We start from the raw sequence: 26,552 nt of genomic DNA, 5'->3' as shown, positions 1-26,552 counted from the left end.
TTATTTTGGCATTGAGATCAAGAAAACCAAAAAGATGGCATATGTGATGGATGTTAACATATCCATGCGAAAGCATAACCACTCCATTGCACCAGAGAAATAAAACTTGGGCCGGATATACCTATCCACCAACTTGACATTTGTGTCTATAAACCTTTCTTCTTGATCAAAGCACCTAATTGTGGTTGAACCTAAACTAGATTCTGCAAAATGTTGTATAATTGGAGCTTGGCATACTCCAGTCAACCGTGTTAGTTCTCGTGCTGCAGATATGTAATATTGCTACAAGACAAGGTTTATAAGAAAAGTAAATTAGATACAATTAATGACAAAATGATAGAGGCTTTATTTATAAATTATTTTTCAATATGAGCGGCTTACATTTAAATGGTTGATATTGACATCATCATCACGGTGAGATTGTAGATAAATACTTCATTCTATTTTTATTAACTTCAATTGTGTGTGTGTGTTGTTTTTTTTTTTTTTTTTTTTTTTTTTTTTAAGTCAATATTTTCTATTTTTGTTAGATATGTATTGAATTATATAAATATATATATATATATATACTAGTAAGAATACACGTGCATTTGCATGTGTTATGAATCATTATTTTGTCCACGTTATCACCTTCATGGATTGCACTGGAATCAAGTAGGATATCTCCAAGCTTTGGGGGAGATAAGAGATTTTTTGGAGGTAAGGAGTCTCCTTTGGGCTTTCAGAGTTTATAGCTTACAAACAAATAGGAATAATATTCATTATGGATCTAGAATACAATACCTTCTCTATATGACACTTCTTAACTCCCCAACATTCTGCCTTATACATCATAGTTGGTCGTACAATAATCTTAATTAGAGTTGATTTAGGAGTTTCCTGGATCAATGACAAGCTCCACGAAAGTCATTTGAGGCGGTTTGGCCATGTTCAAAAGAATGCCTAAGGACACCCTAGTAAGAAGGAGTGATCAAATTCAAATTGAAGGAGCTAAAAGACCTAGGGACAAGTCTAAAATGACTATAGGTGAAGTGGTGAGGAATGACATTCATAGTCTTGGTTTGTCCCAAGTATGACCTTAAATAGAGTCTATTGGAGGGTAAGGATCAATATAGCTGACCCCATTGGAGGGCCTCTTTCCTCTTACTCTCATCCTTGCACCTCTTTTCCATTTTTTTTTTTTTTTTTAAATTGATCCATGCAGCTGACGCCATTAAGTTGGGATAAGGTTGAGTTTTTTTTTTTATTGTTGTAGTACATTCAGAATATATTTTCATGAAATCTAAAAACTAATCTAAAAAAAGAAAGAAACATGTTCAGATTATGAATAAAGCATCACATAGTGCAATTCCAAATGCAAGCATGCCAAGCAAACACTTGATAGAGTTACTTATGATGAAATGTGTGCATCAGATGCTTAATTTCAATGATTAAAAGCAAGATTTTTAATGATCAAGCTGTCTCTAGATACTGTCCATACATCACCGAAGAGGCTCACAATAGGAACCTTTAACCAGAAATAAATATAAAAAACTGTGAAACATAAAGAAATAAATCAATGTTCTATACCCTGAATAAGTATTATAATTGAAATCTTAATCATGATATAAATAATGGGATTAAACCCTAGTAGTTATTCAGCTTCTATTTCAAGTTATTTACAGGAGGATCTAATCAAATTAAGAGAAGAGAAATTTTACCAAAAAAAAAAAAGTTACAACACCCTGTTTGTCACATTAAATGTAATAATATCAGTTCATTGTTGCAACAACACACCATGAGGTATCTCAAGACTCAAAACCAAACTTAAAAATAATAAGAGAAAGCTGATTAAAAAATGGCAAGTAGAACTAATAACCCATGCAAAACAAAAGCAAGTACAACTAAAATGGCAAGTATGAAGTGTTGAAACATGATCTCAGGCAATTAGTGAGGTTTAAGCCTAGCTCAAGTGCCACACTGATTAGATAAGTTTTACCAACAAATTGAGAATTAAAACCTAGTGAATGCAATTTTTCCCCTGTCCTGTTAATGGTTAAAGATTCACTGGTGGAGCCTGAACAGCAGATTGCTCCAACTATTACACTGATATAAGATTTCAAACTACTGTTTCCTTGACCTCATAACTCAGCCCACAAAATCTAATATGGAGGAAATTGGGAAGTAAGAATTAAGTTCGATCACGTCCTGTGTTATTTAAGTAGACCCTCTCATGAAACATGATCAATTAGTGGAGATTAAGCACAACCCAAGTGGCGTATCGATCAAAATATCTTCGCCAACAAATTGAGAACTAAAACCTTGTAAAAAACTTCTTATTGATAACCACTGCAATCCCAGAATCTATAGAAAGTGGAAATTAGAAGCAAGTTCACGGTGCTCTGTGTTAATTAGAGAGAGAGAGAGAGAGAGAGAGAGAGAGAAAGAGTTGTTCTGGACTGATACAAGTATCAGATTTAAAGAACTTGTTGCACTATCATTATCCATTTGAGCTGTGGAGTTTACTTAATATTAGAATCCAAGTTGATCCCCAGTATCACATCTGGTGGTTTAATCTCAAGATCAGAAAACAAGATGAGAAAAGGAGTAAGAATGAAAAGGAAAGAGCAGAGGAGGAACGAATCGAAGAAAATTGTGAAAGTGGGAGGGAGAGAAAGAGCCTTAGTAAAAAAAAGGAAAGTGGATGAAATCAGTATATAGTAATTAAAAAAGAAGAAGAACAATGATGGGCAAAATCATGAGAGTGGGAGGGAGAGAATGAGTTTTAGGTAAATAAGGAAAGAGAGAGTGTTTTAGTAACAAAAGGGAAGAAAGAGTTATATTAAAAGAAAAAGAAAAAAGGAAAGTGAATAAAAATTAATATACGATATTAAAAAAAAAAATAAAAGAGAGAGAGAGAGAGAGAATGGGCAAAATCGTGTGAGAGTGGGAGGAGAGTTTTAAGGGGAAAAAAAGGAAAGAGAAAGAGTTTTAGTAAGAAAAGGAAAAAAAGAGTTTTAGTAAAAAAGGAAAGTGGATAAAATAGTATATGATATTTAAAAAAAATTGGGCAAACTGTGTGGAAGTAAGAGAGAGAGAGGAGACATGCTTGGGTTGCTCGAGTTATGACATGTATTCGGACGGTCTCTTATAATCTCCTTGTGAATGGCTGCATCAAAGGGGGAATAATTCCCACACGTGGTATTAGACAAGGGGACCCGATCTCACCAGCTATCTTCATCATCTGCTCTCAAGCTCTCACATCTATCATTAAACATGCTGAAGATTCGGGTACACTTCATGGAATTAAGGTGCGCCACAAGGGATCCCCAATTACACATCTTCTATTTGCTGACGATTGTCTGCTTTTTTCTCAAGTTAAGCTTCAAGAAATCACTACACTTAAAGCTTGTCTTGAGTTGTATTGCAAGGCCACAGGTCAATCTATAAACTTGCAAAAATCCAGTCTCACTTTCAGCCCAAATACTCATGTGAAGTTCAAAAGATGGTTCTCTCGTGTGCTTCAAATTCCATATGGTGATGGGCCCACCAAGTATTTGGGGTTGCCAACGGAATTTGGAATCTCAAAAAAAGATTTATTCCAAGAAGTGAGGGAGAAATCACTTAATAAATTGCAAGGTTGGAAAATTTTTTTTCTCTCTCATGCAGGAAAGGAAGCATTGATTAAAGCAGCTCTATCTCTGATGTCAAATTATGCAAATTCCCATTTCAAGCTCCCAGCCTCACTCCATGATTCCATTAGGAAAGCAATGGCAAATTTTTATTGGGGGGATTCAGATAAGGGGGAAAAAATACACTGGATCTCATGGTCAAGATTATGTCGACCAAAAAGTAGAGGAGGGCTTGGTTTCAAAGACTTAAGGCTTCAAAATCAAGCACTCTTGGCAAAGGCAGCATGGCGTCTATGGTCTTCTCTAGGTTCATATTGGGCCAAATTTCTTAAGTCCATTTACTTCCCTAGATCTGATTTTCTGAATGCAAGTCTGGGAAATAAACCATCATGGGGATGGAGTGGCTTGCTAGAAGGGAGGAAAACCTTGACTGCTGGATTAGTGTGGCGCATTGGTGATGGGAACATGGTGGATATTTGGAGCGATAATTGGATACCATCACTACCACATTACAAGCTCTAAAGGCCAAGGCCAGTAGGTTGCACTCTTTCAAGGGTCTCCGACCTAATAGATCCTTCTACTAGATCATGGAGAATGGACGTTCTGCATCAATTTTTCCAACCGTTAGACATTGAAGCAATCTTAAAAATCCAGCTTAATATCTTTCCAAGTGTGGATAAGCAAGTTTGGGGAGCCTCCAAAAATGGTATTTTCACTGTCAAGTCGGCATATTATCTTTTGACTAAAATTAAAGATGCAAAGTCTGCCTTAGAAGCATCCACTTCTCGAGTACACCAATGGGATCAGATTCCAGATGCTGTATGGAAGCGGATCTGGTCAATCCAAACTCTTCCAAAAATTAAGTCCTTCATATGGAGAGCTTGTAATGAAGGTGTGGCCACGGGAGAAGGCCTACTTTCATGACGTGTACCAGTGGATCCAAAATGTCATAGATGTGGTGCAGTCAATGAATCGGTAGACCACCTTCTTTTTGAATGCCCCTTTGCAAAGGTAGTCTGGTTTGGGAGCACTCTTTCCTATGCTCCTCCATCTGATAGAGCACCAAGATTATCAGATTGGTTGAAGAGTTGGGACCTGTTGGGGGTTCAAGACAAGAAGCTTGCTCGGAAAACTCTCTCTCGTGCATCTTTTCTATGCTGGTACTTGTGGCGTGCAAGGAACGATGGGTTTTTTGGGACAAAGGATTGGACTCCACAAGAGGTTATTTCTACTGCAGAAAGGGCATTCCTAGAGTTTCATTCGGACGTTGTTGTCCCAAATTCTTCGCCCGCTACTTCACCTACCACTAAAACTTCGAAATATGGAAAGTGGGAGGCCCCACCCAGGGGTTTTGTGAAGGCAAACTGTGATGCTGCCCATCCACAGGGAGGGATTTCTGGTGGACTGGGTATTATCTATAGGAAACATGATGGGCATCTCTACAAGGCACTCTCCATCCCTCAACCCTTTGCCTCTGCGATTCAAGGAGAAGCTCTAGCTATTAGAACGACGCTTTCGCAGGCTCTCGGTTATGGCTACACCCGTCTTCTTGTTGAATCAGATTGCAAGGAGATCATCGACTATATTCAAGATCCAAACATTTTTCCTCCAGGTGAGGTTGCAGTAGTTATTGAGGATGTGCGCAAGTTATGTTTTTCTTTTGCTTCTATATCTTTTCACTTTATTCCACGGGCTATAAACTCTATTGCAGACGCCCTGGCAAGGAAGGCCTTGTCCATCATGTGTAGGACAGACTGGCCGATTACCACTCCATGGCTTTAGGACCTTTGTGCAAATGAGGCTATTGGCTGTACACATGGTTATTTACATCAGTAAATTTTCTTTCCACCAAGAGAGAGAGAGAGAGAGAGAGAGAGAGAGAGAGAGAGAGAGAGAGAGAGAGGTGGGAATGGGAGATATTGAGAATCAATAAAGAAATTAAATTTTAGAGAGTATTTAAGTATTATAATAAAATATAAAGGGTTCCAATAATTTAAGAAAATAAAAAAGAATGGAAAAAAGAGATACTTAAGAAGAAAAGACAAAATTGTCAAGTGAAAGATTTGCCACTTCGTGTTTTTATATAATAATATGATATATTACTTGCATGCTAACTTAACCCAAATTTCTATCCTCAAATTCTTAGATTGAAGTTCACTGAACATAAAAATAATGGTATTTAAATATTTGTGGTGTCCATTTTCTATTTTTTTTTTCTAGCTAACTTTTTAATCATATTATGAAATTAAAACTTTAGTTATCAACCTTATGTGTCCATATCCAATTTTTGCCAAGTCTAAATTTGCTAATGATGGAGCAGATAGTATGACCTTATTTACTATTGCCAAAAGCATATGAATGTGTGGTTTAGCATAAAAATGCAATGTAATGCCACCTAAGTATTTCAATTTGGTTAAGTACAAAGCTTTTGTATTCTTAGCATAAACCACAGCCCTTAGAGGTAGTCCACCTGGATAGACTTCTCTTAACTACTCTAATAATTGTCATATGTTAATTCCACTAGGCGCACAATGTGAGTTTTTAAAACCATCACCTTTATCTTGAGTCTTGATTGGTTAAAAAATCAACTTCGCAATTTTGGGCAACTACAGTTTAGCCACTGAATACATTGGTAGCAGTCCAACCATGTTGGGCAGTAGATATTGACTCCAAAACTTGACACACGAATAATTCGAATGTAAAGCAACTAGTCACATACTAAAACAACCTTGTGCATGACTTAAAATTGTTAGACCACTAAGACAAGGCTTTGTAATGAAGAGTTTCATGCATGAACACTTGCTATAGATTAAGTATTATGCAATAGTAATTATATACTGAAAACTCATTTTGTATTTTTTCAAGCTATGATTATAATGTCGTGGTAAGTGGAGGCGGTGAGGAAGTTGTTGTGCATGGACTTGAGGAGGAGGACGGGGAAGATGGTGAGGCTCTTGATCGCGGACCGGCTATTCTTGAGGAGGCAGTTGCCAAGGCCTCTTCGGCTCCTATAAGGTCATATGAGAAGGCGGTTGGAAATTCTTCATGGCTTGAAATTGCGACCTTGCTTGAGCCTATTCAGGATGGAAACATTACACGAATTGTTATACCCCCAACGTGATTATGAATTGAAGAGGAACCTCTTTCGATTTCCACTGATAGGTCGCATTAACTTTTGTATGATTTCTTTAGATGATTTGAGACAAGAATCTCAAGAAAAGTGGAATCTGAGCAAGGAGGTCATTATGCATCCATTGGGTAAGGGTTTTGTTATCTTCCAGTTCCACTGGGAAGGAGACAAATCAGCAGTTTGGAGGTGTAGTCCAATGAGGATAGGGAATTGAATAATACGGTTCCAGCACTAGAAACCAGACTTCAACATCCATGAAAAGAAAGCCTTGACCAAGCTTGTGTGGGTATGATTTTCGAATCTCCAACTTGAATATTGGCACGAGAATGTTTTATTTTCAATTTCTAAATCTGTAGGTCATCCTATGGCTTTGGATCGTCGTACTCATCAGGGTTTGTTGGGTTACTTTTCCAGAGTTCTAATCGAAGTGGACATATTTGATTCTGCTTCATTGATTGAGGAGGTGCAAGTTGAGCGATTAGAACTAGGAACTTCCAATGTTTATGGTTTTCACCATAAATTTTTCAATGAAGATGGTCTTGAGCTGTGTGGCTACTGCAAAATATTTGGTCATCAAGTTTCAGTTTATAGGAAGAAAAACTAGACAATGAGAAGCAATGTCCGATGGATTCCGTAGGTTGAAGTTCCAGGGGAGGTGTATGTTCAAGACAGAGTTAACTCACCTCGAGTCAGCTTTTAGGAACAGCTACGTCTTGTTGCTGCTGAGAATTTGTGGAAGGTTAAGCATCGATCCTGCACAAGCATAGATGGTAGAGCCCCAGAGGTGGCTCCGGGATTAGTGCTCTGATGCCCAAGTTAGAGACTCACACAACAGTTTTTCAGAAGAGTAATGGTGTGAACGTATTGATTTACCTTGTTTTGTCTTACGTATCTCTTTTTGTAGGGTTCTTTAATCTAGAGTCCCAGTAGGAGATGTCCTCCTAGGGGTCTTGGAGCGATCGTGGGGGATTCCATCCTTCACATCCCCCCACCTTCATTGAGAATATCTCCTTTTTGAGTATCTCCTCCCTTCAAGTAGTTAGAGTCCTACTATGTCTCTACTACCTAGAGAGGACTCAAGTCCCCTCTATCCCCCGTTATCCGGTGTTGTTGTTACATGTGGTATTCTGAGTTATCTTATAGTTGGGTGCCACGTGTCCATACCTTACGAGGCATCTATTTCAAGCATATCAAAAGCCCCCTTACTCCCTTTGAGAAGTTCTTCCAGAGGGAGTAATAACGCGCTTGCCCTCTCTTTTTCCTCTCTTCTTCTTTTTCCTCTCGGTCCTCTCTTTTTGGCTTCAGCCTTCGACCTTACCAAGTGGAGAACCCTTCGGTCAGGTATGCTTGACCTTGGCCTGGGCCTGGGCCCCCAACCGAGGGAGGACCCTTCAGTCAGGTCTACTTGGCCTTGGCCTAAGCTCCCAACCAAGGGAGGACCCTTCAGTCAGGTCTACTCGGCCTTGGCCTGAGCCCCCAACCAAGGGAGGACCCTTCAATCAGGTATTGCTCATGCGTCAAACCCATGTGAACCTCGGGAGTCACCAGCGATGATGTGGCATGCTCATTAATGCTCAAAAATTCAGACCATCTTTGTCCACTTTATAATGGATGGCCTTCATTTATGGGCCACTTCCTTCTTTCCTTTGTAGGGCCCACCTTCGGTCATTCGGTTTCCTATCCTCTTGTCTCTCGATTTCATCAGTCTTCCATAAGTAAGTGACCGATGTCTAGTTCTTTTGGGTATAGTCCTTCATCTTTGGAGAGGACGGTGTCAAACTGAAGAAGTTGTGGTTCCAGGGGCATCTAAGGGATGTCTTCGGATTCTTCCCTGAATTCTCCTTCTTCCCGCGATTCCTCGTCTATAGCCACAGCTAAGAGGTCTGAGGGTGGATCGAATGGTTAGGAATTTACAGAGAGGATACTTGAGTCATGAGCCCAAACCTAGGATACCTTGGAGGTAGAGGCTCGGAAGATTGTGTCCACCATGGACAAGCCCGAACTCAAGGAGTTGAAGGCTTCTTGCAGTATTCTAAACGTGTTTGTGCTTCGGGTCCTGAGACCGATAGATAAGGCCAACTATAGGAACCCTGGGGAGCTATGTTTGTATAAGGAAGATTTTTGAGCTGGCCTTCGGCTCTTTTATTCCTTTTTTGCCCAAGTGTTTTGGAACTATGGGATCTGCCCGACACAATTGACCCCAAATGGGTGGCGGCAGATATTCAGTTTCATCATCTTCTTTTCTCAATGCCAGAGGCCTCTCTCCCTTCCCCTCTTCATCAACTTTTTCCTCCATGTCAACAAAGGGGCTTTGGGCTGGTATTATTTCAGCCCTTGGAAGGATCTTCGACTGCTTAACGGTTATCCTTCATCGATCCACAATTGGAAGGAAAAGTTTTTCTTCGTGAGGTCGTCATAGGGGGTACCTTTCGGTACTGTCTTGGATATCCTCGACCTTAGGATAGTGAACTCCACACCTGCCATCTTCGGGACAAATGTGGAGTCAGTGGACATGGCGAAGCACAAAGATACCTGCCCTCCAGTTGAGTCTGATAGTCTTAAGTTGGACGCTGTGTTGTTTAGATTCGGGCTCAGCCCAGGTGAGTCACAGGTTTGCTCGAGATTGTTTTGGATGATGCCTTTGGTCTTTGTGCTCATTTTTCATACTTTCCCTAATGCAGTGCAACTTTCAAGGGCTGAGATGAAGGCAGCTACTGCCGAAAGACAAGCGAAAGCCGAGCAGGGCCGACGTCTGAGGCAGCAAGAGAAGGAGAGGGAGAAAGAAAAGGGGAAGGCTTCTGCCTCCGAGCCCATAACTAGCAAGAATAAGAGGGTGAGGGTGGAGGACCCAATGTTGAAGGCCGTGCAGGCACTTGTAGCTCCTGGGCAAGTGCAAGCCCCACTCGAGGTCCCTGCCAAAGACAACTTCCGAAATCCAGGTGTTCCTCAGGTCTGAACTGAGGCTGGTTTCATCCCAGGGTGGTCAATCAAGGAGGAAGACACCTTTTCCGTCAGGCATGTTGCCTGAGAGCTTGTGCAGAAGGGCCAGCTTCCAAGGGACATCACCGATGCTCAGGAGCAGAGCACTTCAGTGATGATCACCAATGCTTGCATCTACCTGGTGGGAGTAAGCTATTGTCCTTCTGAGCGTGCTTCTTTCTCATTTCCCATTTTTTGAAAATTAACTAAGTATTGGTTCATCTTGCAGGCTAACAACCAGGTCACCCAACTCACCATTCGGACCAAGGCTTTGGCCCAAAGCCTCAAGAAGTCTGAGCGCGAACGATCCATCCTTGACAACAAGCAGACCGTGCTGCTCCAAAAGGTGGATAACCTGAAGGCCGAGTGTGACCAAGCCCCCTCGTAGTGCTTATGCCAGCTTTCATAGCTGAGGGGGCAGTTGTCTGAGAGGCTCCGAGAGGCCGAGAAGATGGGAGTTCGAAAGTATAAGGCTTTGGACGCCTACAGGAGGAAGGTGACCTACACGGTGACCTCGGGATACACTATGGGTGTTATCGATGTCTGAGATTGGATCCTCGAGCACCACCTACTTTGAGGGGAGTGGCCTCATCTTTAAGGACGTGGAAGGTGAGGCAGCCCTTGCTGCCACCGAGGTGGCTGAGACTATGGAGGGTAGTGAGGACAACAGAGTCCAATAGGCTTAAAAAATTCCTCTCACCCTCGACCATGATGGTTCCAACCATGAAGTCGCTCCCCGTACCGGTGACGATGTCCTTTTGCCGACCGACGCCTAGTCCTTTTGGCCTTTAGCCCCTCCTTTTTTTTTCTTTTGATGTTGCTTCGGCCTTTGGGCCTTTCTAATGTAGCTTCGGCCTTCGGGCCCCTTTTTTATGTAATCTTGGCCTTCGAGCCTCTTCAATGAATGAACATATTTTTTCTTGTAGTATCTTCTCTTCTTTTATTTTTTTTTGCAAACCCAATGTATGACCTTGGGTCCGAAGGACTACTGTAATATTTTCTTGGTCTGAAAGCCAGTATTACTTGTGCTTTCCACAAGTGTGACGTATGTCATGACCCGATGCCCGAGATCCAAAGGCCAATGTTTTACCGAGGGTCAACACTTGTGTAGTACTTGTAATTTCCAAGTGTCTTGGTCCTAGCAGCAAAATCTTCCTTCCTGGTAGAAAGCCCAAGGCTATCACGTAAGACCACTGGTAGCCCCTTTCATTTTACGGTTTAGAGGGAACCACTTCGGACCTTTTTTTTTTTTTTAATGGCTAGTCTCGAATCCGAAGGATGGCCAGGGTATGTTCTTGGCCCGAATTTTTCTAAGTGTGATATGTGCTTTGGCCTCAATTACGGAAGCTCCTCTTTGACCGAAGGCATATTCCCTCTTTTTTTATGACTCCGGATGAGCCCTTTGGCCATCTCTGAGCCTATGAACGGAGGGACTTTCCAAAGTATAGGACGAAGTTGAGACTTCGGTCAGGTCTGCTCGGTTTGGCCTAAGCTCCCGATCGGGGGTGGTCCCTTCGATCAAGTTTTCTCGGCATTGGCTGAGTTCCCAACCAAGGGTGTGTTTTTTAGTAGTGGCCATTATCTAGAGCCAATTGTCGTGAACATTTTTTTTATAAAATTGCTCCGAAACGTTCAAGGACGAGAAACTACAAATTGAGAGTTTACTTAAAAAGCAACAAGTGCTAAGAATTCAAAAAAAAAAAAATAATCGTATATAGATATACATGTTACTACTACTAGTAGAATTTCCTCAAGTTCTTCGAGTTCTATGACTGGGGTACCTTTTCTCCCCCATAGCCTCCAGGTGATAGGAGCCCGATCTTATTATCCTGGTGATTTTATAGGGTCCTTTCCAATTGGTTGCTAGTTTCCCTTGATGCTTCGGGTCTGACACCTCTGTTCTTCGTAGGACAAGGTCTCCAACTCTGAATACGTTCCTTTGGACTTTAGAATTGTAATACCTTGCTACTTGTTGCTGGTAAGCTGCCAATTTTTCCTGCTAGCCTTCTTGCACTTCTTGTAGGAGGTCCAAGTTTGCCCCAAGTCCCTCATCATTTCAGCCTTCGTTGTAATATTGGACTCTGTGGGTCATAACACCGATCTCCACCAGGAGTACAACTTCTATGCCATAGGTTAAGTTAAATGGTGTTTACCCGGTGGTTGACCTTTCAGTTGTTCGATAGGCCCAGAGGATGCTATGTAGTTCATCTGCCCATAGCCCTTTTGCAGATTCTAGCCTTTTCTTTATGCCTTGCAGCAGTGTACAATTTATTACCTCTTTCAATCCATTGGGTCGACGGATAGCTGACGGATGTCTTTCTATGTTCAATGTTGAGGGCCTTGTAAAATGATCCAAAAGTTGGATTGGCGAACTGGGTCCCATTGTCTGTCACTATCACTCTGGGGATATCGAATTGATAAACCACTGTTTTTTCGAAGAAGTCTCGTATGTTCTTTTCCGTTATTATGGCCAGTGCTTCAGCTTCTTCCCATTTAGTGAAGTAGTCTATTGTCACTATAACAAACTTCGGTTGCCTCATAGGCGGGAATGGGCCTAGGATGTCCATTCCCCACATGGCGAAGGGTACTGGACTAGATAGGGAGGTTAACTTCGTGTTTGGATGCTGAGGAACTAGGCAAACATTTGGCATTTTACACACTTCCTGACGAATTCTTCGCCATCTTTCCTCATGGTTGGCCAGAAAAGGCCTTGCCACAGCACTTTATGAGCTAAGGGTCGCACCCCTAGATGTTGCCCACATACCTTCATGTACCTTCATGGTGTGGTGAGCCCTATTTTGTGTAGTGTTTCGTCCGTTAGCAGGAATCGTGCCGATCTTATACGAACTTTTCTTGCCTCATCCCTAGCCTCTGGGAGCACTCCTCCTTTAAGTACTTCACTATGGGGTCCATCCAGCTGGAGCCGTTTCCATTAATGGGCAGCGCTTCTCGGGAACTCTGGGTGCTTGGTTGGGGTAATACCTCAAAATATACCGAACGTCCTAGTTCCATGTAGTCTGAGGTAGCTAGTTGCGACAGTGTGTCCAAGCTAGCATTCTCTACACGTGTTACCTATTTTACCTCAAATTCTTTGACGGCTGCCACTTTTTCGCGCACATTCTTCAAGTATTCCACCATTCTCTATTCCTTTGCTTCATAGTCACCATTCACTTGCCATACTATAAGCTACGAGTCACTGTGCACCACCAACTCTTGTACCATCAGAGCTTGTGCCAGATTAATTTTGGCTATTAGCGCTTCGTATTCGGCTTCATTGTTGGAGGCACTGAAGTCTAATCGTAGGGCGTATTCGATCTTGAATCCTCCGGGATTAATTAGTATGATTCCTGCCCCGTGCTTCCCATTCTGTTAGATGCTCCATCCACATATAGTACCCAAGCCTTGTCTGTTAGAGCCTCGGCTGGCTCCTTCGTTTCATTTGGGAGCATTGTCTCGGCTATGAAATCAGCCAGAGCCTATGCTTTTATCACGGTCCTTGGTTTGTATTGGATGTCGAATTCCCCAGCTCTATGGCCCAGTTTACCAACCTGCCAGACATATCCGGCTTCTGCAGTATCTTCTTCAGAGGTTGGTCCATGAGTAGACATATCGTGTGTGATTGAAAATAGGGTTTTAGCTTCCTTGCCGCTATCACGAGTGCGTATGCCACCTTCTCCATCCTCCTGTACTTCGTTTCTGCAGCTAGCAAGGTTCGACTGACATAATATATCAGCCGCTATTGTCTTTCTTCTTCTTTTAGTAGTACCATGCATATTGCTACGGCCGACACAGCCAAATATAGTTGTAACACGTCTCCAATACTTAGCTTTGTCAGTAGCGGGGGCATTGCTAAGTATTCCTTCAGCCGTTCGAAGGACTTCTTGCACTCTTCTGTCCACTCGAACCTCTTGGATCATTTCAAGCCTTTGAAAAAAGGGAAGTACTTATCAACTGATTGAGACATGAACCTTTCTAAGGTCGCAATTCTTCCCATCAACTCCTGGACTTGTTTCACGTTCTGCAGGGACTTCATCTCTCAGATGGCCTATATCTTGTTGGGTTGGCTTCAATTCCTCTTTTCAAGACGATAAAGCACATAAATTTCCCTGACGTTACTCAGAAAGCGCACTTCATCGGATTCAGCATCCTGCCGTATTCCCTCAGTACTCGAAACGCTCAGTCTAAGTCCTGGATATGGTGCTAGGCCTTCAAGCTTTTTACGAGCATATTGTCCACGTACACCTTCATGGTTTTGTCGATCATCTCTTTAAGATTTTATTCACCAACCTTTGGTTAGTTTCTCTTGCATTTTTTAGTCCAAAGGGCATGACTTCATAATAGTACAATCCTCCTTCAGTTGTAAAGGATGTCTTCTGGATATCAGCTTCACACATCTTGGGCTAATTGTACCTTAAGTATGCATCCATAAAGCTCAATGTCTTATGCCCTGAAGTGGCATCAATGAGGAGGTCTATCTTTGGCAGGGGGTAGCTATGCTTCAGGCAAGCTTTGTTTAGATCCGTGAAGTCGATACATATTCTCCATTTTCCATTAGCCTTCGGAACCATTACCACATTGGATATCCATTCGGGGTATCGGATCTCCCGAATGAACCTAGCCTTCAGTAATTTTTCTACTTCCTCGTATATTTTCTATTGCCTCTCGAGGGTGAAGGTTCTCTTCTTCTTCTGTACTGGCTTCTTAATCAGGTCAACACTCAGTTGATGCTCAATTACTTCTTGAGCTATTCTAGGCATGTCTGAGGCTGACCAGGTTAAGACATCGAAATTATCCTAAAAGAATGAGATGATCTTTTCCCGTTGTGGCTTCGGCATTAATGCTTCAACCTAGAACTGCCGAGTATTGTCTCCTTCCACGACCTCAACTTGGATTAATTCTTTAGTTGGTTCCCCTCTATGATGATTGGTGTCATCGCGCAGGTCTTCTACTGGCTTTGCCTGCCTTTTCTTTTCCCCACAGGGCAGTGGTGTAGCATTTTCGGGACGTTTCCTGATCACCTTGGCATTCCTCGACCCCATTCTTTGTAGGGAACTTCATCTTGAGATGTGTAGAGATGATGGATTGTAGCAGGTTCAAGCCAACTCTTCCCAATATGGCATTGTATGCAGAGGTGATGTCGACCATAAGAAAATTTATCATAACCGTTACTTGGAGATCCCTTGTGCCAACTCTCACCGGCAATTCAATTGAACCTTTGAACCTTTAACTTTTACCGAAGCTCCTGAGAACCCCTGTAATGGGTGTTCAACCATCTTCAACTTTTCTCTGTTCAAGCCCATCTTTTGGAAAGCCTCGAGGAATAGGATATCAACTGAGCTGCCATTATCCACTAAAATCCTCTTTACCCTGCAATAGGCTAGGGTCATGGTGATCACCAGGGCATCGTCATAGGGCGTCGGCACCCACTCCAGATCATCGTTCAAAAAGGAGATCACCGTTCCTGTCTTCACCTTCTTATTTGACCATTCAGCCACGTGTATGCTTCTTTTATAGGTCTTGGGCTTTTTGGATGAAACAGAGCTTTCTCCCACGGCCAATCCTCCGATGATAGTGGCTATGACCCTGGTTGGGCTTTTCTGGTCATCTCGGGGGCGAGGGTTAGGTTCTTCGAGTGTCCGATCCCTTTGTCATTCCCGATTGTCTCTACGGGCTGGTCCCCATCTTTTCCGACAACCCTTTCCATCCCTCTGGTGGTTGTCCCATCGATCATTGCCATCTTGGGCGTCTTCCTTTTCATGATCCACAAACTGACCCAAATATCCTCTTCAGATCATACTTTCTATTTCACCCTTCAAGTGCCAGCACTCTTTGGTGTCATGGCCATGGTCCTTGTGGAAGTGGCAATATTTGTCAATGTTCCACCTTTCAAGGTGTCATCCCATCTTCCTGGTTACTTTAGGGCTCTGGCATCCGAGGAGTCTTTTATCTACATCAACACATCAGTTCTCCTTCGGTTGAGGGGTGCGTATCCTTGAAATGTTTTTGGTGGACTAGGTGCCCGATCACATTCCAACGTTCGTCTCTTTCCCTCGGAAGGCTTATTCTCCTTTCTTGAAGTCCTTTTCTTTCTTGCCTTCCCTTCGGCTTCTTCTTTGGCTTGCAGATTTTCTTCCATCTGAATGTACTTATCACATCGGGTTTTCAGCTCCACCAAATTTTATGGTGCTGGCTTCACCAGGGATCTTTTTAGTTATTTATCTTTGACATCTTCTAAAAGGGCCGTGAACTCTTCCTTCGGATCTAGGCCTCTGATCGTAATCTTCTCCTATTGGAAATGCTTCATGTAATCTCGTAGTGATTCTCCCTCATATTGCTTGACGTTGGTCAAGTTCAATGTGGTCTTTTGAAGGGGTTGGCTACTGAAGAGCCCTTATACAAAGATGTGGCTCAGTTCACTAAAGCTGTGGATTGATTTCGGCAGCAAGCAGTTGTACCACAATCTCATAGCAGCTCTGAAGGTTAAGGGGAGTGCCCAACACAATACTTTCCGACACCCGATGGAATTGCATTGCAACCTTGAACCCCTCTAAGTGCTCATACTTGGGCAAACAAAATCCGGTGGGGAGCGGATCCCTCATGACTTCATCAGCTAAAGCCATGTCATTAGTGAGGTCCAACTCAAACATGCCTATCTGGTTGTCTGCTACTTTCTGGATTTCATCCTTCAGGTTGAGGATCATCTATTTCAACCCTTGGTCTTCAGATCTCTGACAGTCTGCTTGATATGGTTCTTCATGCCTCATCCCTGCGATGTGACGCGCCCTCTCTCTGGGTGCAGGCCTCCCTTGTTGCCCGATTTCGAGGGTTTCGGCTAGACCTTACTAACCCCAAACTACTTCGCTGCTCATCTCGAATTCGCTCCAACTGGCCATTGGAATCTTTTGCAACTCCATTAGTCCTCTGAGTGATGACCTTGGAAACTTCTTTCATCTTTTCGGCCATTCGATCGTATTTCTCTTGGAGGGCATCGAACTGCTCCTTAGTCACATACTTCTACACTCCAGACTGAGATCGGGGAGGATCAACTCTACGTACGGAATTTCCGACCGAATGTTGGTCCCTTTTAGGAACTTCTTGACTATTATTCCACTACTCTTCACCAGTGTTCACCGAGGGTGGCAGAGGTTCCAAAGGCTCCCCCGCATTCATATTTCTACTTGGCGTCGCTTTTGTTTTCTTACGATTGTAGGTTTTCCCCACCATTACTCTATCATTCCCACGGACGGCGCCAATCTGTTGCTGCTGAGAATCTGTGGAAGGTTAAGTGTCAATTCTGCACAAGCACAGATGACAGAGGCCTAGAGGTGGCTCCAGGATTAGTCCTCCAACTCCCAAGTTAGAGACTCACACAACAATTTTTCAAAAGAGTAATGTGTGAACGTATCGACTTACCTTGTTTTCTCTTACGTATCTCTTCTTATCGGATTCTTTCTTCTAGAGTCCCAGTAGGAGACGTCCTCCTACTCTTGGGGTCTTGGAGCGATCGTGGGGGATTCCATCCTTCACATCCCCCCACCTCTGTCGAGAATATCTCCTTTTTGAGTATCTCCTCCCTTCAAGTAGTTAGAGTCCTACTATGTCTTTACTACTTAGAGAGGAATTAAGCCCCCTCTATCCCCCGTTATCCGGTGTTGTGGTTACATGTGGTATTCTGAGTTATCTTTATAGTTGGGTGCCACATGTCCATACCTTATTGGGCGGCTATTTCAAGTGTATCACGTCCTAACTTGGAAGCTTTATCCCATGAATCTCTCCCAGCAGTTCCTTCCTTGGATAGGCTTCCACATGAGGCGATTCTTGGGGGAGGGAATATTCAACTTCTTTTGAACTCTCCTTCTTTGGATGAAGTCAACTTGGGGAATAATATGGAGAATATCTCCATTTTAGGAAAGGAGATCATGTTGGATGATGCCACATCTGGTCCAGGTACTTGATCCGAAGCGAGTTCTGAGGAATTCGACCCAGCTGAAGTTGGAAGGGAGGACCAAGGCGTTGTGCCCAGCCAATCGCCCCTGCAACCTATTCCTCCTATGGGGCACTAGTGCAACGGTTAGACATTCCTCTCGTCAGAGAAGAACAATATTTCAGAAGGACAGAGGTAAGGAAGCTGCCAATGACAATCGGAGATGAACCGATGTGCACGCTCCTAGGGAGGACAATTTAGTGGTGCTCAATCTTCCATTGGTAGATATTTCAGGTGGAAAAATGGCTCTTACATTCTCACCTACCCTGATGTCTGTGCGATGGACAGGGCTGCTGTTGTTCGTGAGAAAGAAGGGGGATGGTGGAAATCAGAGAAAGAAGTGTGGGGGTCAGGCTAATAAGTCTGACAAGGTTGGGGCTTCTAAAAAGTGATTTATGTGTCTCCTTTTCTAGAACGTTCGGGGTGTGAAGAAGGCTGTTGGTAAAAGGGCCTTCGATCTTAAGGGTGTTTTCTCCAAATATTGTTTCTTGTTGAACCTATGGTTCAAGTTAGTCATTTTCCTGCTTTGCTTTTCAAGAAGCTGGGTTATGATTTTGATTTTATTTATAATGAGCTCCTTGATAAGGTTACAAATCTGTGGATAATGTGGAACCATGATCTTCATAAGCCAGTGGTTTTGGTTTCATCTGACAACAGATCACTGTCTTGGTTGACTGGGTAGGTAAATCTGTGGGTCTTTCTTCCGTTCACGCGAGCAGCTTCAGAGTATGGACTGACCTTTCCTTCTGGTCTTTGACCTTGACTCCCTAGTATGTGATTGGTGATTTCAATGCAACTTTAGCTTCTCATGAAAAAAAAGATCCAGGTCAGTTTAATATTGGCTCTGCTACAAAATTTCAGGCAGTGGTCAACTATTGTCTAACCCTTGTATTTTTCTTCTTGCTCTCTCCAAGGGAAAGAAATTCATATGGACCAATAACAGGCAACAGGGTCATATTTCGGCTGTGCTGGACCGTTCTTTCCATAATGAAAAATGGTTATATATTTTCAAAACTATTTCTCAGTGCACCATTTAATGCACTAGCTCGGACCATTCCCCGCTCTTGGTTATGCCCGATGTTATCCCTAAGCCTTCTAACATCCCATTTCAGTTTCACTCTGTTTTTGGATGGATGACTGCAATTTTCTTTCTGTGGTAACGGGTGTGTGACTATGGAAATCAAGGGTCTTCAACCTTTGTATTAATTTAGAAGCTAAAAGCATTTAAATCTTTCCTCAAAAGCTGTGCAAAAGCTACTTTTTCGAATTTAGATGATGAAGTTGTCAGAGCTTCAGCTGAGCTAGCCAAAGTGCAATCACATATTGAGTCTTCTGGGATGTCTAATGATTTGTTCGCCAAAAAAAATTGATGCTAAAACGGTTCTCTTGAATGCCTCCCAATTGCAAGAGACCTTGGGCAGAGAAAGCCAAATTAAAATGGATGAGAGAGGGTAAAAGAAATAAAAAATTATTTCACTCGTTTGTGAAGCTTAGACGAGCCAGGAATCAAATCCAATCCTTAAAGCATGGTGATGGTTCTTGGGTTTCTGACCCTCAAGGGTTGGCATCGTACGTAGCTGATTTTTACAAAGATTTTCATGGGGCCACTCAGATTACCCCTCACCAGGATTTACTTGATTGTATTCCCATGGTGTTGACCGCGGATGACAATGCATAGCCAGATGCAGTTCCATCTCTTGAAGAAATAAAACAAGCTATTTGGGATCTGGACCCTTCTAGTTCTTTAGGGCCTGATGGGTTCCCATGATCTTTCTTCAGACGTTGTTGGGATATTCTTAACAGGGATTTTTGTTGAGCAGTTATGAGTTTTTTCCAGATGGATCAGCTTCCAAAGGGGGTAAATATTTGCTTTATAACCCTCATTCCCAAAGTTATAGGCGCTTCATCCCTTGATAAGTTTCGTCCCATCTGTATGGGGAATTTTTTCTGCAAAGTTCATCAAAAATATTAGATCTTGGAGTTGGCTAATTCAATGCATATTGCGGTGAGAGGTGGAGGCATGGGAATCAAACTGGATATTCAAAAGGCATTGACTCGCTCTCCTGGGATTTTCTTTCTGCAACTCTATGTAGATTTGGGTTCTTAGCGAAGTGGGTGATGTGGATCAACCAGCTTCTTGCTTCTTCTAGAATTTCGGTTCTAGTAAATGGAGGTCTAGTTGGTTATTTTGTTGTTAGTCGTGGTTTAAGGCAAGGTGATCCTATATCCCCCTGCTATTTATTGTTGCTGAAGAGGTCCTATGTAGAGGATTGAAAAAGCTAGAGATGGAAGGAAATATTAAGGCTCTCCCAAGTCCGAGAGGGTTTGTCACTCCAACTCACCTTCTATTGGCGAACAACATCTTTATTTTTATGAATTCCTCAACCCATTATGTGAGAAATCTTTACAACTTTATCTCCAAGTATCTGGAGTTCCCTGGCCAGAAAATCAACCTTGAGAAGAGTAAGTTGTTTTTTTGGGAAAAGTGCTCCTCATAGGAAACAATTCATCAAAGATTGCTAAGTGCGCGTCTCCCCCACTAAATAATTAAGACTAGAGAATTTCGAAGGGCAGGTTAGCATATCTCATTTGCTTCCTTTGGTAGACAAAATTATGTCTCGTCTAGCTAGTTGGAAAGGAAATCTTTTGTTTATGACTGGTCGTGTGGAGTTGGTAAGATAGGTTATTTCAAGTATTCAAGTACACAACTTTTCAGTTTACGGGTGGCCTGAGTCTACTGTCATAATGGAGAGGTGGATTCGCAATTTTATTTGGTCTGGAGATATAGAGGTGGAAAAAAAATTGTTATCAAATGGAACGATGTTTGTAAGCCTAAACAGGAGGGAGTTCTGGGCATTAGAAGGCTGAGAGATGTCAATCAAGCATGTTTATGCAAGCTAGCTTGGTAGATTAGAAATGAGGACTCTATTATGAATAAATTCTTCAGAGCGTGTAGACGGCTCTCTTAGAGTTGGTTATGATCTTATTCTATTTTGCCGCTTGAAGAAGGTCTAGAATTTGGTCTCTGAGAATGAACAATGGACTGTGGGGCATGGTCGAAGAATAAAATTCTAGATGGATAGAAGATTTGGTGAGCACTCCTTTTCTGACTTATCAGGTCTCCATTTGGGTCTCTTTTCTATAATTTCATCAAAAGTTTCAGATTATATTGTTGAGGGTAGGTGGACGTTTCCCAGGGTTGAATTTTGGTTTCTCTTTGATAAGTTTGATATGATAAAAAGATCAATCTCCCCCTCCACAATGATAGATGTTTGTAATCGCGGCCTTTTTCCTCAGGTATGTTCTCGATCAAGTATGCTTGGGAGGTGATTCGGAGGGTGAATCCTTCAGTGGGGTGGAATTCAATAATTTGGAAGTCTAATCTTCTTCCTCGCCAATCTCTTTTCGGATAGAGAATTCTGAAAGGAAAATTACCAACTGATGATAAGATTCGAGGTCGTGGTGTTTTGCTTCCCTAGAAATATGTGATGTGTGGTTCAGCTGAAGAAAACATTCCCCATATCTTTTTTGAATATGCTTTTTCATCAAAATTATGGAAACTCTTCTGTGATTGTTTGAAAACTACCTTGCTTGGGTTCGATGATGTTGATAGCTTTCTTCTTTGGTGGAAGCATAGAGCTAAATCGCTTCCCTTTAAAAGGATTTGGTTATCTGTATTTATTCTAATCGCTTTCTTTATATGGTTGGAGAGATTATAAATTGTACGATGGAGTATCAAGATCTGCAAATTTTTGGTTTGGTGAGAAGTGAAATAAGCCTTCAATCCTATGTCTCCTATGGTAAGGCCCTTTCTATTTCTGATCTTTTTGTGCTCGAAAAGCTGGAATTCAGCTTTTTCGTCGTAGGCCTGAGATCTAATTGAAGTCTTCTTGTGACCCTTACCGGTTGGTTGGATTAAATTCAATTCAAACGGTTGCTCTCTCGGTAATCCAGGAAGGGACGGAGCAAGGGGAATTTTCAGAAATGATCTAGCAGAGGTAGTGGCAAACTTCACGGTCTCGATTGGGGTGAAGACCAAGTTCGATGCTGAATTTTCAGGGGTTATTTATGGCTTAGAACAGGCAAATCTCTGGGTATCAAACACTTGTGGGTTGAATACAACTCAGCTTCAATGGTCTCTCTGATTCAAAAAGTTGTTGTTCCATAGGTATATCGACAAATATAGGTAAATTTATTCAGCTACATTCAATGGATGGATTGGAAGATCACTCACTGCTATCGAGAAGCAAATCAAGTTGTAGATTTCCTTACTAAATCGGCTGCAAAATCATCCATTTCTTCTCCTATTCAGCATTATCCTGCACTGGTCAGAACGGATTTAGAAATGGATGCTTTGAAGCATCCACGTTTTTTCTTCTATAATCTAGTTTTTTGCTTTGAATTTAGAGTCCTTTGGTTGGTTTTCCTGCTGTTGGCAATGCAAAAGATGGGTTAACTCTCCTCGGTCTCTAATCTTTTGTTGGTGTTCTCTTTGTATTTTTTTCACCACTTTTATTCTTTTTAATACAAATTATCTTCTAGAAAAAAAAATTAATATGTTTATCAAATTATCATTTAAAATTATCTACTAATTCATTTTCAACCTTATTAACTAATTTATTATTTAGCTCGTACAAAAATGAAAAATTATTTATTAATCTATTATTTGTTAACTTTTGTTAAGTGGTATGTCTAAATGACACCTCTATAAATGTATTTAGAATATATATATATATATATATCTTCTTTTTTGTTGTCCCTTGACTTATTCTTAAATGTTTTGTAAATCAAAGTAAAAAATTGAATTTTCAAAATAATTTGAAATTATACTTACCATTATGTCATTGTCTTGCATGCGTTTCCAATGAAATGACAAGATTTTACCATCACTAAAATGAGTGATTTACCAAAAGGGTTAAAAAAAATGGCTACAAAATTACTTAACACCTTAAGAGGTGTCAATAAGAATGTATCTTTATTAATTATTATCTTATTTTCATTATGAGCGTCAATTGACAGAGCTACCAACAAAGTTACAATTCCATCTTAATTATCTGTCTATCCATGCATATATATAAAAAATTTTGTTGTACAAAAGTGCATCCATATCAGTTTAGGTGCACTTGGAACTTTAATAAAATTGATCATTTTTTGGTTATTTTCCTTAAACACTTTTGGTAAGCAAAAGAATACAACTTTTGAATTAGTTTATATGAAATTGTGTGATTTGAATAATGACTTCTTGCATATATATATATATATATATATATAGAGAGAGAGAGAGAGAGAGAGAGAGAGAGAGAGAGAGAGAGATTTAAGAAGAGTATTAAGATTTAAATCACTACTTTCACAATCAAGCATAGTCAGTAAATCAATTTCGATGTGAATAAAGAAAATTCAGAAATCATTGATCAAACTAACCTTCAAACAACTTTTATTATGACCTGTTAATTATTGATGGGAAATAATATGGTTGAACTTGATTTAAAATTTTAATCATGAGAAGTGAAAACAACTATAGAATTACCTGATACCAAATGCATGCCACAGTTGTTGGAATAAAAATAATTAACATTTGCCATGCAACATATGACATTACTGCAATAATTCCCAAGAATTCTATGATTGAAATAAGAAATTCTTCAATTTTATGTGGAATAGAAGTGTCAACTGCACTTTGATCTATGGATGCCTGTAAGTAAAAATAATGTAAGATTTCAAAATTATATTATTAAAGTGATCAAACAAAAGCATTTGAATCATAAATTAATTTAGAATTTACTAACCCGATTTAGAATCCTTCCACTTGGAGTAGAATCAAAAAATGATTGAGGAGCACGAAAAATACATAAATGCATTTTAGTGAAGAGCATAGTGGTTGTCTTGTATCCAACGATTACAATGAGTATAGACCTTATAAGTACACAAAAAGAGCTTCCAAGGGTCAAAGCAATATAGACAAAAATAAGAGTGGATTTTTTAACAGAAAGTCCAGCATCATCTGAAATGGGACTAGCCAACACCATCCAATAACTACTTGCTATTAGGAGAAGTTGAAATAGAATTTGTGCAATCAGTATCAATGGTATAAAAGCTCCTTTGTATGCAACTGTAAAATATTTCCAGTAGACTGAAAAACTGACTCCGCCATTTTCTCTCTTTTCTTCTTGTACAAGCTGTTCTTTTGGTCCAACCAGTTTTTCTGGTTTGTAGTCTTTATGTTCTCTTTTCTCAACATCTTGAATCGATTTCTTGTTACAAAACATATTACCATTTTCCCCACCATTGATTGAATTATCCAAAATAGTCCCATGTTCGATAGAATTAAGTTCTGTCAAAGCTTTCTTATGTGCATCCACTAACTCCATAAAGTCAGTTCCTGGACAAAGAATTTCGTTATACTTTCCTGCTTGAGTAATCCTCCCATCTCTCATAACCTACCAAACAAAAGAAGGTAAATAATCACTTAAACTAGATTGAGGGACTTGAAGATGGAAAAGAAAAATTGAATATTCTCACCAGGATAAGATCAGCAGAACGGAAAAACTCTATCTGGTGAGTAACATAAATTACTGTTTTTAAACTCAGAATTCCCATCAAACACTCCTGTTACAAAAGTTCAAATGTTCACATTTAGGCACTCAAAAAGGAATTCCTGGTTACTAAAAATATCCAAATAGATATACATATAATATAAATTAGTTTTCATAACAATAAGTAATATCAAACATAAGTTTTTTGTATAAACATGCATCGCTTAATATCATTTGTCTACATGCTTTGTTTGAATAGTCAGCTATGACTACATTCTTCTTCTAATAATTTTTAGATTAACCTGATAAAATTGTGATGTAAGCAATAAGACGTATTACTTCAAGTCAATTTCATCATGGAAAGATTTAGAATTATAGTTCTAAAAGTAACTACCTTAAATAGATGAGTTCCTGTGTGAGCATCCACAGCACTAAAAGGATCATCAAGCAAATAAATATCAGCATCATGGTACAAAGCACGTGCAATCTGGATTCTTTGCTTCTGCCCCCCCACTCAGGTTGATCCCCCTCTCCCCTACAATAGTTTGGTCCCCAAACGCAAACAATTCTAGGTCTTTCTTCAATGAACATGCTTCAAGGATCATATCGTACCTTTCCTTATCCATCTCCTTACCAAACAATATATTATCTACTATCTTACCACTCTGTATCCAAGGTGATTGTGCAACATAAGCCTTTGTCCCATTCAACTGAATGGCTCCAGATACCTTCGATACTTCTCCTAATATGCATGAAAGTAGGCTTGACTTGCCTGACCCAACAGAACCACAAACAGCCACTCTCATACCATAGTGCACTTGAAAATTAAGATCTTTTAATGTGAGGTTAGGAGAATGGATATCCCAAGAAAAATTCCCCTTGACTATCTCAATTGCAAACTTAGCACTATCTCTTGGAAGCTTCTGTACTATATCCAGAGGAAGATCATTAAGACTGAGATATGAGGCTATCCTGTCCAAAGAAACTTTAATCTGAACTACTATGGAGATTGTTTCTGGAACATTATAAATGGGCACTTGCAATATCTCAAATGTTGCAAGCGCAGATATAATCTTCCCGGAATCTAGTGGAATTCTCATAAGCACACAAAACCCAAAAGTAATCATGGATATAAACAAGGGAGCAGATAAGTAGACATAGGCAGTTAGAACTGATGTATAAAGTAATTTTTTTAACCATCCTGATTCATAGTTCCTAAGATCAATAATCTTGGCCAAAAACTTCATCTCCCAACCCTGGAGCTTGAGAATCCTCATATTCCTCAGAGCCTCAGATGTCAACTTCATCCTTCGATCCTTTGAATCCATAAATTTCCCTTGAAGTTTCTCTTGTAGTTTTCCAAGAGGAAGATTTGCCAACATCAAAATTGTTGTGGCAACAAAGGCAATTAGTGAAGCGAGCCCAAGTCTTTTGTACAAGATCAACAATGCTAGAACAACTTGAATAGGTACCCTCCATATCTCATGCAAGTACCAACTGAAGAGGCCAGTCCTCTCAACATCAACATTCATCAAATTAATGTTTTCCCCACTAGTGTAGCTCTGTTTTGAATGGTTTGAAAGCCTGAGACCCTTCTTATAGATTGTTACAAACAAGGCAGCGCGGACCCTATTTGCCATCTTTCGCAACTGAAAAAACAAGTGCCTCTTCGAGATGCATCCTATGAGCTTTGAAAGAAAGAAAATAAAAACTAGGGCATAGCCTTTATGTTTTAGTTGGTGTGGGCTATTGAGATATTGAACAAAAGCGTAGATAAGATATGGTCCAACAAAAGAAGCCAATATGCATACAATATACAATAGAGCCGTCCATAGAATTTCTTTCCATGTTAAGAGAATCAATGTCATCATTAGCTTGAGTGTGCTTACCTGACGATCATTGCCTTCAGATTCAAGTTTTTTCCTAAAATGAGCAAAGACCACATTGGCACTATCACTGTTGGCAAGCTCAGGCACATCTTCAAGATCCAATGTTTTTTTATATCCAAGGGCAATCAAAGGGCCCATCCAAGAGAAAGTAAAACTACTAAAAATATTGGCATTTTCATAACGAGATACTCTTTCTCCATCGACACTTGATCTTTGTCCATTGTCATTAGTATTTTGGGTGGAACTAGTTTTCAAAAGAGGCTCCAAAAGATGGGAATCTTTTGCTTGAACCTTGCGAAATAACCCAGCATAACAAAAGGATAAACCAGCAACAATAGATAAAACATCGGAGATCCATAGTAGAAGTGGTAAGGACCAATGTTTCCAATACAATCCAAGATGTATAGCAAGATAGGTACAAGACAT

General features: G+C 40.7%; 1 pseudogene; it reads right to left on the bottom strand.

The window, feature by feature from the left end:
* On the bottom strand, positions 1-26,552 carry LOC122088970 (annotated as a pseudogene).

The sequence above is a fragment of the Macadamia integrifolia genome, chromosome 9 (assembly GCF_013358625.1).
Source record: "Macadamia integrifolia cultivar HAES 741 chromosome 9, SCU_Mint_v3, whole genome shotgun sequence".
Classification (NCBI taxonomy): domain Eukaryota; kingdom Viridiplantae; phylum Streptophyta; class Magnoliopsida; order Proteales; family Proteaceae; genus Macadamia; species Macadamia integrifolia.
The sequence above is the reverse complement of the archived record's forward strand: the minus strand, read 5'-3'. Positions and strand labels throughout refer to the sequence as shown.